Genomic DNA, 12,189 nt, shown 5'->3' with positions numbered 1-12,189 from the left:
GTTCTAGTAAGGAAAGACTACTACCTTCACTTTTGGACCATACATTGTTAGATTTCTTTGTTTTATTACTCTGTTCTCTGGTGCTTGCAGCTTCTCTGAATTTAGTCTCATCCTTTCAGATTAATTTTTTATTCTCAGAAGGATCTGCAAGTTTTATCTTTAAAAGGTGGAACTATATGCCAGAAAATTGCATTGTCCTTGTCTTTGTAAATCATAAAAATTGCTATCAAGGCTTTAGTGTATACCAAGTGAACACTTTCATAATTAAGTACTCCCCAAACTTCAAAGGCAAATAAGTCAGTCAAGGACATCAATGAATTACAAAGCCTAATGCAGAAGAAGATTCTTTTCAGGCCTGTTAGGACGTACAGTTACGATTGAATCAGTAGTGAGAAGTTGATCTGTTCCAAGAATGCTTTGTGCATTGCCTATTTTTGTCCATGTCTGGCCAGAAGCCGTTTTTCGCAAAGAAAACTATTCATCAGTTTCAGTCATGTAAAAATGATTGCTTAAATTACACTGGACTATCAGCTAGCAGATTTACCCAGGAGTAGAATCTCTTGGGTAGGATCCTATCTATAAGTTTTGCACATCATCTGAGATGTGTTTTGTCTATAAAATATAGATAAGTTTAATTAAACTAGATTAGTTTTGTTGAGCAGTTTTTGAAATTCTTTCGAGTTGAGAAGTAGACGTGCTGAGATTTCAGCTCCATTAAGAGGAAGCTAATGAGCATTGTTCTCCTAATCGCATATGGAATCCTGGAGGAAGATAATGTTCCTGGCTATGGCCTCTCTGGGGCTACAGAAATACTCTCTCTCATGCAGAGCTTGTCCCTCTGATGCTATACCTAAGCCGTTTTGATTAAACTTTGTGTAAGTATAGGCTGTAAACTGAACTTGCTGTTACCAGTGTTGATGTGCTTGAGCTTATCACACTTAAGGTGAAATGGAATTTGGCTCTTTTTTTTTGCAAGTCCATCTCATACACATTGTCCTCTACTTCATAAGGTAGTGAAAAGGTTCTTCCAATGTGTATGTTTAATGGCTATATTCGTGTGATGCTTCCCACCAACTACATTTGATTATACTGAAATGCAACTTGTTTTTGTTCCATGAGCTAAGTGAAAGCTAATGAATACAGCTTAGGAACTAATTTAAGCTTGCTAGTTACCGCAAATGTCTTAAAAATTGCATCTCAGCAGGGTTACAGGTTTTTGATGCCACTGCCCTGAGTACAGTTTTTGTTTAATTGGAGATGTTACCAGGCCTTTGTGGAAAACACTGGGATTTGGTTTTGGTTTTAAGATAACTATGTGTTCCCTTCTTAAAGCAGAGACTAATGTGAATAATTTCCCCTAGCAATGAGGTGAGACTACTCCAGTACACGCTCAGTTGCACTCAGAAACTTGCTGATGGGCTTCATATTGGTGCCCTGACTTGTCAATAAAAGGGCTGCTCATGGGTAGGCTTTGGCCTGGGTCTGATCCAGTGTGAGCTCTGCCCTGGCTTCCCGCCCAGGGCAGACTGACACAGCAGCTAAAGCCTTACAGTTACCCCTGCTCTCTCATAGGTAGCTTCTTTTATGAGTAACATGTGAGGTGGTAAAAAGTCTCTTAAACCCTCTGTAAAGCCATTTCTGCCTAAGTTGACAAGAGTTATGGGGCTTAAGTTAGAAGACAAGCATGACCATCAAGTTGGGTGTCAGGTCTGTGCTGGTATGCACAGCCAGCGCATTAAGTGGTTGATTCCTTGGGTGGTTCAGGCACCCCCAGGCTGCGCTCTGCAGCGATGAGGTGATGGAGTGGCTAGAGCCCATGGGCTGACTTATACAAGAAAATTGACTGAACCTTCATGATTCAGTATTTAACTGCAGGTGGTAATTCTGGACAGTGCCCCAAGATGACAACTGCTGTGTCCGGTCCAGTCTGTATGCCTGCATTAACATCTTGGGTGAAATTCCCAGAGGCCTGCCTAGGCTGTTGTGTGCACTTAAGACATTTATAAATAGTTGATAGAACCTGTTTCTGCAAAAAATGGTCGCACAGGACAGTCTTGTGTATAGTTAAGATATTTAAAGGATGTTTCATATGTAGTTAAGGTACATCGATAGCAGTGAATTATGCACGTGGAAGGATGGTCACAGGACCAAGACCAACTTGGGTGCCAAGAACTGAGGAAAACAGTGGTTTGAGAAGTCTCTCCTGATTCAGCTAAAGATGGTGCCACAGGGACCCTTGTAGTGGAGACTCTTGTTGCCACCAGAAAGCATCTGATCATCTAGTTGGGGGATTTCATTCCCCATGTGAGTGTTACCCTTTTCCAACATCCCAATAATTTAGGTTTCCTTTTATGAAATAGAGTGTCTGTGCAACCCTAACAGGATTGGTTTGGGTTGAAATGGTCATTAGTGGGTGCAGAGAAATGCTGGAAATTCAGTAAATGATTTGCTGTCATCCCACACAATATCACACACTCAAATGACTGCAAGTCATCTTGCAGGATCCTGTTCCTGAAGGGAAACCAGATGTCCTGCTCACAATTCCCAGGTCATGGTAAATGGCACATCCTGTTTCATTCTAACACTGTCTGAAACAGTCTGGCTCAACAACAGAACTCAGAGGGTCATGACCAATGGAGCAGAGTCTGGATGGAGGCCTGTCACTAGTGGTGTTCCCCAGGGGTCTGTGCTGGGTCCAGTCCTGTTCAACATATTCATCAGTGACCTGGATGATGGGATAGAGTGTAACCTCAGCAAGTTCGCTGATGATACCAAGCTGGGAGGAGTGGCTGATACACCAGAAGGCTGTGCTGCCATCCAGCGAGACCTGGACAGGCTGGAGAGCTGGGCTGAGGGGAACATGATGAAATTCAACAAAAGCAGGTGCAGGGTCCTGCCCCTGGGGAGGAACAACCCCAGGCACCAGTACAGGCTGGGGGCTGAACTACTGGAAAGCAGCTCTGTTGAGAAGGCCCTGGGAGTGCTGGTGGACAAGCTGACCCTGAGCCAGCACTGTGCCCTGGTGGCCAAGAAGGCCAATGGTGTCCTGGGCTGCATTAAAAGGAGTGTGGCTAGCAGGTTGAGGAAGGTTATCCTCCCCCTCTACTCTGCTCTGGTGAGATCACATTTGGAGTACTGTGTCCAGTTTTGGGCCCCCCAGTTTAAGAAGGACGTGGAACTGCTTGCACAAGTCCAGCGGAGAGCTACCAAGATGATCAGGGGACTGGAGCATCTCCCATATGAGGAAAGTCTTGGGTATGCTGAGCCTGGAAAAGAGAAGACTGAGGGAGGATCTTATCAATACTTATAAATATCTGAAGGGTGGGTATCAGGACGACGAGACTAGGCTCTTTTCAGTGGTGCCCAGTGACAGGACAAGGGGCAATGGGCACAAGCTGGAACACAGGAAGTTCCACCTAAATGTGGGAAAAAACTTCTTTCCTGTGAGGGTGCCAGAGCAGTAGAACAGGCTGCCCAGGGAGGTTGTGGAGTCTCCTTCCCTGGAGAGATATTTAAAACCCACCTGGATGTGTTCCTGTGCCCCCTGCTCTAGGTGACCCTGCTCAAGCAGGGGTGTTGGACAAGATGATCTCTGCAGGTCCCTTCCAACCCCTACCATTCTGTGATTCTGTGAAACATTGTGTGGTGCATGAGCCCCTTTCTTTCTCCAAGAGATATATCATTATATTTGCCTTTATCTGACTACTTTTGGGGTTTTCATCTGTAGATCTCTCCATCCTACATCAGGAAGATAAGAACATCCGATAGCCTTGTAGGGAGCTATCAAGCTTGTCTTTGGAACCCTCTTGACAAAACCCTTCCTCCCCTCTCACAGCACAGAAACAGTCTTTGGCAGGGGCTCAGGACTCTGGCTGATGCCCCTTGGCAAACCTGCATGCTATGGTGTAAGGCAGTGACGAGGTGACATGAGGATGTCAGCTGTCAGTGGCTGGGCCAGGAGCATTCTTTCAAGCCTACCTCCTCACTGACAATGTGTTTTTCTAAAAAAAAAAAACCTCCATAAATTTGTTTTCCTATTCTTACACCTAGCAGAAAGCCAGTGGAGGGGATTGCAAGGGATCAGCACACAGTGGAAGCCCAGCATGCAGGGGAAAGGCTCCACTGCTGCCTTCCCTCAGGCTATGCTTTTGTCCAGCATCTGCTCTGTGTCTGTAGCTGCTAGGCTAGATGGTCCTTGACCCACGCAGCTGTTCAGTCATCTTTATCAAGGCAAGTTCTCCAGCTAAGGAATCAAGTGCTGTGGGTAGGATGAAAAGCTTGCATTTCAAAATTATATTGAAGAATGCACTAATCTAGTTCCTTGTCTAGTGACTAATTAAGCCCATTTACTCTTTCTGCCTCTTCTTGTACATGCTGATACATTTTTTGCAAACTGATTTGCTTCTTCAGCACCTAATTTCAGCATAAACAATACCAAGTTGTTATGATGCAGAATTGCCTGCCTATAAAAGAGCAGCTCTTCTCCAGAAACTTGCTAAATAAAATCAAGGGAGGGTAAAATTCTGCATTAAGATCTCTTTTTTTCTCACTGAGTTTACCATGCTAAGCATCTGAGGTTCTCGTTTCTATCTTCTGCTTCATATGGTGGAAGCAAAGGATTGGGGTACAGGACTCGGTCATCTTGGCCTGCCGCAAACCCAGGGCTGAGCAGCTGCCACAGTCCCACCCTGGTGGGACCTGGATAATAGAATTGCTCTGCTAAAGGAGGGCACCAGGAAGATGCCTAAGCCTCTAACAGTGGTGTCTGCATTAATGCAGCAGTATGGGATCTGCACAGAGACAAATGGCACAAAAAAAAAAACCAAGCGCTGGGAGACTCTTGGCAGGACAAGGAGTAAGAAAACACCAAGGAAAGTAAAGCCAGAAGGGGTGAGACATTTGAGTGGGAGGTGGCTGGTGTCTTCTCCTGCCTCCTGAAGTCTGGCCAGGCTCCTCAGAGGTGGCTTGCGTGGGTTTGGCCACTCACCTTGCCCAGCTCTGGTGGGGAGGTCGGAGCCCGCAGCCCCCGGGCCAGCACAAGCTCGTTTTACTGCACAACACGGAGACGGCGCTGAAATCCAGCAGCTTCTTTGAGAGCTTTCCTTACTGCAAAAAGGAAAACCTGCAGCTACACAGGCCATGGGAAATAATGCTGTTTCCTTCATGGAGACTCACTTATTAAAGACACCTACAGGAAAAAACATCAGAGAAGCACAGCCACACTGGACGGGTCTGGCAGAGCAGGCTATTTCGGCTTTGTAAGTGAAGCACAACATGGGCTTATAGCACCCATCTTCACGACAGATTATCTCAGAGACAATTTGGCTGCCACACCTCGTAACCTGGTCCTGGGTCACTGCCGTAGAGCTGGGGGCATCCTGCCTGCCCAGGGCTTAAGTGTGTGGGGAGATGGCCTCTCCTGGCCGTCAGGGGTTGCCTGCTCTGCAGCGGCTGTTCCTGTCCTGCGGGTGCAGCTGGGCACTGCCCGTGCTTGGGGAGGAGCATGTGCAGTTGTCCCCCAGGGCTGCCATGGCAGCCAGTGCCAGCGCAATCATTTGGTCTCTTCTGAAATTTGATTGAATCCTCTCTGGTTATTTGACAAGTATGATTGCACACCTATGCCGTTTTGCAAGATTGTGTGCTTAAGATAAGCTCTTCCATTGCATTAGCTATTCAGAATTATTTTGACTGTTCAAAATATGACTCTGTGATAATACAAGGTCTTAAACATTTAACAACAATTCACACTCTCATTTCTGGTGGGTAATATTCAATATCTCACCTAAATATTCTCCTCCATATTGTAAATATTCATCATTTTCCCCATCTACTCCTGACTGCCTGCACAGACACTGAAATTGTCTTTCTGTCAGTCAAGTCATAGAGCATTAAGAGGGGCAGTTTTCTCAACTAAGTGACAATATGAGCTTGTCTATTTAGCTCTGCAGCAATGTTAGCAACCATTCCATGTTCAGTTAATGTATGTGTTTGCAGCAGCCACAGCTTCTGCAGGAGCAAGTAACACCATGAATTCATGTGCTGAGTGTTTTATTAGGGAAGTACAAAGCTCAGTGTTTGATCCTCCATGGGAAATAATCTAAAATATGTCCCTACCTGAACCTCTCAGCCCCTACCTCCCCATTTGGCCAGTCTGCTGTGTGTTATTGCGCATTACTGCCCATGTGACAGGCAATACCTGCTCTGGAGCAGCCTGGCAAAATGCCTGTGATCCTCCCCAGCGAGGGCCTGGCGGCAGTCCGAGGGCTGGCAGGAAGCTCGAGTCGGGCCCGTCCAGCTGCAGCTGCTCTGCCCAGTGTGTTGCAGTGGTCTCTGTAACAGCCATTTTGTTCCTGCAAGATGCCTGATCTGCTACAGCCTCCCATTGGCAAAACCTCCGCAGGCTCACTGGGCAGTCAGGCCCAAGGGGCAGATTATCACCCTCTCCGGCATCTGTTTACCACTGCCTTCACTCCTCTTGGCTGTCTGGTTTTGTTCCCTGAGCAATTGCCATGTCCCCTTCCAAGCACAGCCCTCAAAGCTTGACTGAGAGGTCCCTCTGAGGACCAGTGGGCTGTACCGGGCAGAGGATGCTCCTGTGTATGTGTGGCTGTGTGAGGATGATCTTTTCTGAAAGACGGAGTTGCTGACTCCTAGGTCAGGGTCATGCACTCTCCTTTCCCCTACGTTAGTCTTTGCATACTTCAAGGTCAGAGTCTGTGTCCAGGCAGCATTCGTGGACCATCTGCAAAGTGTTAATTGGCTGTCTGTGGTGAGTGTCTTTAGTTATCAATGCGTTTATTTTATAACTACATAAAACTTAACAGATTCATCATGGTTCATGTGTGCTGGAAGTGAGGAACATATCACCTCTGCACTGCCAGCTCTCACTGTTGCCCATTATATGTCATCTGAAAAGTGTGTAAGGTTCAGTGGAGGAGAGGCTAATGAGTGAAGGAGCAGATGTGCTCCCTAGCACTCCTGTCCCATCCAGCAAGACCACTGTCCTTGGGTGGTCTCTGGTTTGCTGTGAGAACTGTGGAGAGAACGTCCTGATTTTATTTTGCAAGACCGAGCGCACCCCTGGTGCAACAAGTGCTCTCTGGACCAGTGGTGCCCTACGCTGATGCTGAGCCTTCTGGACAAGCATTGAGAAAATGATGTGAGTTCTTAATAGAATGTTATGTGCAGTGTAAGAAAGATTACAGTGAATGGAAATGAACAATTATCAACTTGGAGAAAGGAGAAATTTTTCACTTTACTGAAAATGTTGCATTGAGTTTCCTCATCATTAAGAAAACCATGATCTTGATCAGATTAATGGGTGATTACCCTATGAAGAGCAATTTTAGTATTATGTATGAACACTAATGAAAGTCTGTCTATCATGGCTCATTTCAATTAAAAATAAATGTTTCAGCTGCGATTTGCCGGTCTGGGATTCAGCTGCGGCTAATTAAAGTGCACAGCCTCTGCTGAGAGTTTTAAGAATCCTGTTTTGCAGCAGGGTTGTTGACCCCAGGTGAACACTGAGTCAGTGGCAGAGCTGGGAATAGAGTCCAGGTCTTGGTGCAATGGTCTTTTAGGTGCGAATCCTGCAGGTGCCTCTGGCTTTTGTTCCAAAAAGAGACACCAGGTTTGTTGTGTGCCTTGGGAGAGTCTGCTGTTAATTCCCTCTTGTTCACATCAGTGGCTGAATAACTGCTGGCACCAGCCTACTACCCTCGTTTGAAAATGGCAGGATGAATGAGGACCTCTCTATGTATTTATAATAGTGTTTTAAGTACTGCTTGAAGCATCTGGAAGTCACTGGGTCAGGTCTTTGAAATGTTTGGCACTTCCTTTGCCTCAAGGTCAGCAATAAAAGTCCTGCTGGTTTTCTAAGAGCAGAGGTGGCCTCAGGGATGATGTTTCTGAAAAAAAGCCTCACTTTTGAGCCCAGCTGCAGAGAAATGATCCCCCAGCTTGTGACCTGTCACCTGTGCTCACACTGAGCAGCGCTTACTGGTTGGAGCTGTGTTCAAGGACCTATATTTAGCCAAAGAGTTGTGAAAAAACAACCAGAGAGGGTCTCTTGGGGGAAGCTTTGGAGAATCACTTTTGTTTTCTGGGAAGAGGTTCAGCTGTATCAGCAATGGTGAGGAGGCCCAGATGGAGGGGACAGCAGGATTTCAGCTACAGATGTCATCTTATATATTGGCATTGGTTTCTTAAAATGTCTGTGTAGCTAATCCCTGCATGAGATGGGAGAAGGGAGGATGGGTTGGTAGACCTTGGGAGAGCCTTTTTCTCATCTCAGGTTTCTTGTGAAGAAAAGTAACCTCAGAGCTGAAGAGCCGTGAGAAACCTCTGGTGGAGCTCTGCAAGGGTGTGCTAAAGCCACTCTGCTGCCATTGCTGAGAGGTACAGAGGACTGCTGCATCGTGGAGACCTGCCCCACCAGTGATGATGGGGCTATATGCATATGTGTCTTCAAAAAAGGGATGCAAAAGCTGGTCTGATGATGATGTGCCCAGCTGGGACACTTCGGGACAATTCTCTTGTACAACAAATCCTCTGTCTTTTTGGCCTTCAAGAGCATGAGCTGTGTAGGAATGGGTTTTGTCAGGCTGCTTTCAGCATAGGTAAGCCCATTCTGGAGGTGACCTGTAGCCATTTTAGTGAGACAAATTGTGCACGAGTAAAGCACTGGGCAGGATTGGGCTGCAGACTTTTACTGCCGTCTTGGAGGCTGCCTGTGCTGTCCCAGAAAATGAGGTGGTTGATGTACGGGGTAAAGCATTTTTGTTCGCTTTAGAGCACTTTGAAATTTTTTCTCTCTATAGCTTATAAAGAATAATCTATCTTCTAAACCAAATTTTGCATAAATAACACTTCTCATTTTAATATGTTGAGCTGAACAGCAGCAACAGCCTGGTGGCGATGGGCTGTACAAGAGCTCTTGGAAAGAAAAATGTGTGCTGTGTAAATTGATGCATTAGGAGGTAAGTGTGCTCAGGTCAGGCTGTGTGCTGAAATGCTTTGAAACTTCTTCTAGCTTTGCAAGAATTCAGCAATAATCATCCACTGACAAAAATAAATCTGTAAATTAGCAGGGACACCACTGATTACTATCTCATCACTTGATTTGTGGCCTTGCAAATGCATATTCTGAATTTGGTGGAAAAAAAATATTTTTGAAGGAGGGAAAAGCTCCTGGCTGTTTTCTGGCAAACTTCAACCATAACTGTATGCATGGAAGTGAAACCGCAAAGGTACTGGTTAATTTTACCAGCCTGAACCTTTTGTTTAGGAGTAGTTTCTGTATCTGTTATTCTTTCAGGAATTTGCACTTGATACATATGCAATTCAACTGCAAAAGTAATTACACAGAGTCAGGAAGGGGTTATAATTCATTGTATTGTTAAAGATGAGAAGCTATTCAAAGGTGGTCTATATTCAGGAGAGAAAACAGAAAGTTTCTTTGTCTATGAAGCAGATTTGGTCATGGTCTGAAAATATTCAAGGCAGGACCTTGCTTTGGAGCTACTGTAGGCAACAGCAGCATTTAATTAGCATCTAACGTAGCCCCTGAGCTCACTCCAAGTTCATTTTACTTTCTCTCCTGAAGCAAACAACAAGTTTGTCATTGAAGTTGGTGGCTGGCAAGACAAGGATGCAGAAACTGCTGGAAGGAGGCAAGGGACTGATTTTGCATCTGCAAGACCTGAGCTCAAATATGGAAAACCCATCCTAATCCCTGCACTGGCAGTGGTGTTAATTATTTTTTATTAAACGTAAGAGAGGCTCTGCCAAACGGAAGACATGGATCCATGCAGGCTGTTCCTCGGCCCATCCTCAATCTAGCAGAAACGTGCAGAGCCGGTGGCACCAGTGGCCATGTCCCCAGAGGATTATTTCCAGCCTCTGAGGAGTAGCCTGGGAGGAATGTTTGCAAAGATTTACAAGGGGTCAAATCCTGCTTGACTGGACCAAGAGATTTCTATGTTGTCCCTTCTCTGTCCAGAAGTGTAGCTGGTGGCTACCAGCATCACCCCATGGAGCTGTCTTGGCTTAGACTGGCTGCGAGTTTGTCTGCTCAGTATATTAATGTGAAGTGTGAGCAAAAGCCTGGAACCTTCAGTGCAGGAGATGAAGAGACTGGAAATCAAAACAGATGGGCATCACCTGGGAGCAGGGGGAGATGGGGAAAGGGACGACCTGTTGTGGATGCTGGGCTTTGAGTACTTTGAAGACCTCTGCTTTGTGGTGCTCTGCAGTGTTACTGCCCTGCCTGCGAGCTTGCTGCTGCTTCTCAGCATATATTCAAACACTTCATACTAATGATCATTTATTGCGAGCAGTAATGCAAATGTGTTCTCACCAGTGATATGAGAAATCTGCTGTTGTCTCAGCTTTTCTTCTGGTTTGACAAATGCTTTATAGCAGGATATAACAGTCCCTGACACAGTCAAGACGCTCTTGCAGCATTTTGTATCTCTGTCAGTTTAGCAGAGTGGACTCGTGATCCATTTTTAGGGCTGATGAGAGATTTTCTCAGGATTTTCCTTTAGTGTGTAGAAGCATTTCTGTGAAATGTTTTAATGTGGCAACAACCTCTTCTTTGATCCCTAATCATGTGCCCTGGGTGGTGTCACTCTGAGAGCAAGGGTCCTCTATGCTGGAGCTCACACCTGCTTCCCAGGGACAGAGGCATCCCCTTGCATCGCATAGAAAAACTCATATTGTTCCTGGTTGTGGAACAGACCCAAGAAAATCTCAAAAGGAAGCATAAATGCAGCAAAACGGGCCTCAAGGAGCTCCAGAAACTGCTCAGATGGCCAAGAAATACATTGAACTTCTAAAGAAGTGAACATTAATAGCCTCTCTCTTATTAGAAATACGATATAGCAGAGGGATTGGGGGCAAATGATGCAAATTTTAGTTATTGTGGGGTTTTTTTTGGTGTTGCATGCACATTTCCTTGGCACCAAGGCAACATTAAGAGATAGCTCCTCAGAAGAATAAAGACAGCTTTGCTGTGTAATGCAAAGCTTGAAGTGCAGGACAGTGATTACCTACATTAGTGGTATTGCTGCTGTTCCATAGGTGTCATTTTTTTGTAATGAGAAAGTACCAGAAAGAAGTTTGCAACTGTTAAAAAATGTTACTTGAATATGTACAACTGGTTTTGTTTGGCTTTGGGTCTTCTTCAGGACTAATAACATTTATATAATAGTTAGTCCCATAAAAATTGCCATATTGATTCATTTGCCAGAAAAATAGATCGATGGATATTTCATATCACACAGTTGTATTGATCTCCTAGAAGCTGATAGGATGGTGGCTTTCATCATTGGACTACACATTAACACCTTAATTGATATATCCTGAAAGCTAATTAGAGGCCAGCTGGATTCCTGTGGGAATAATATTTATTTTTGATGTTGATGAAGTGCTCCAAAGCACAAGTCATATCATGTGATTTAGCAGTGATTAAAACTTGGCTACAGACATAGACAACTTTAGGAAACTGCCAAGCAGCCGAGACTAGAAAGAGTGAAGACCTAGATGTGTATAATTACTTTGTGCTCTGTCACATATACACACATCTCTGTCTATCTATCAGTCAGTGAAATATCTGGAGAATGGCTGCAGCACTTTAATTATTCACTGTCAATCACCCTATCACCAGCACAGACATGTGTGCGTGTGTGTGCCTTGTGCAGCCTTGTCTAGAAACTCTTTGGAGAAGAGGTTATTAAGGTCACAGAGATAAGTAGAGGTGAACCAGGAAACCTTAACTCTTCCATCCATGGTATCTTACAGTGCAGCTTCTCTGTTATAATCATGTTTCTCACCTTATAAAATATAACTATTTTTTCCATAACTCAGGTATCCCATCTCCCTTTCACATAGTTCCCACTGCTCACAGTGGGGAGAAAGAGGGAATGATGCGAGGAACCTGTCCCCATAAAAAACCTCTGGTGAGCACACAGGGAGCCTGGGATGGTTAGCTCTGATGTAGCCGTCTGCGTCTCATCAGATGGATCCCACAACTAATTTTGTGCTGTCTGATCTTTTATATATCTGACTCCCAATTTGCTATGAAGATTTATGTTTCCAAATTTCCTCCAGTACTTTGGACGTCTGTGGCAAAGTATTCCCTGTGTTTTCAGTTTACTACATTTGATTTTTTTTTTTTTTTATTTC

The sequence above is a fragment of the Phalacrocorax carbo genome, chromosome 1, assembly GCF_963921805.1.
Source record: "Phalacrocorax carbo chromosome 1, bPhaCar2.1, whole genome shotgun sequence".
Taxonomy (NCBI): domain Eukaryota; kingdom Metazoa; phylum Chordata; class Aves; order Suliformes; family Phalacrocoracidae; genus Phalacrocorax; species Phalacrocorax carbo.
This window is presented reverse-complemented; position numbering follows the sequence as displayed.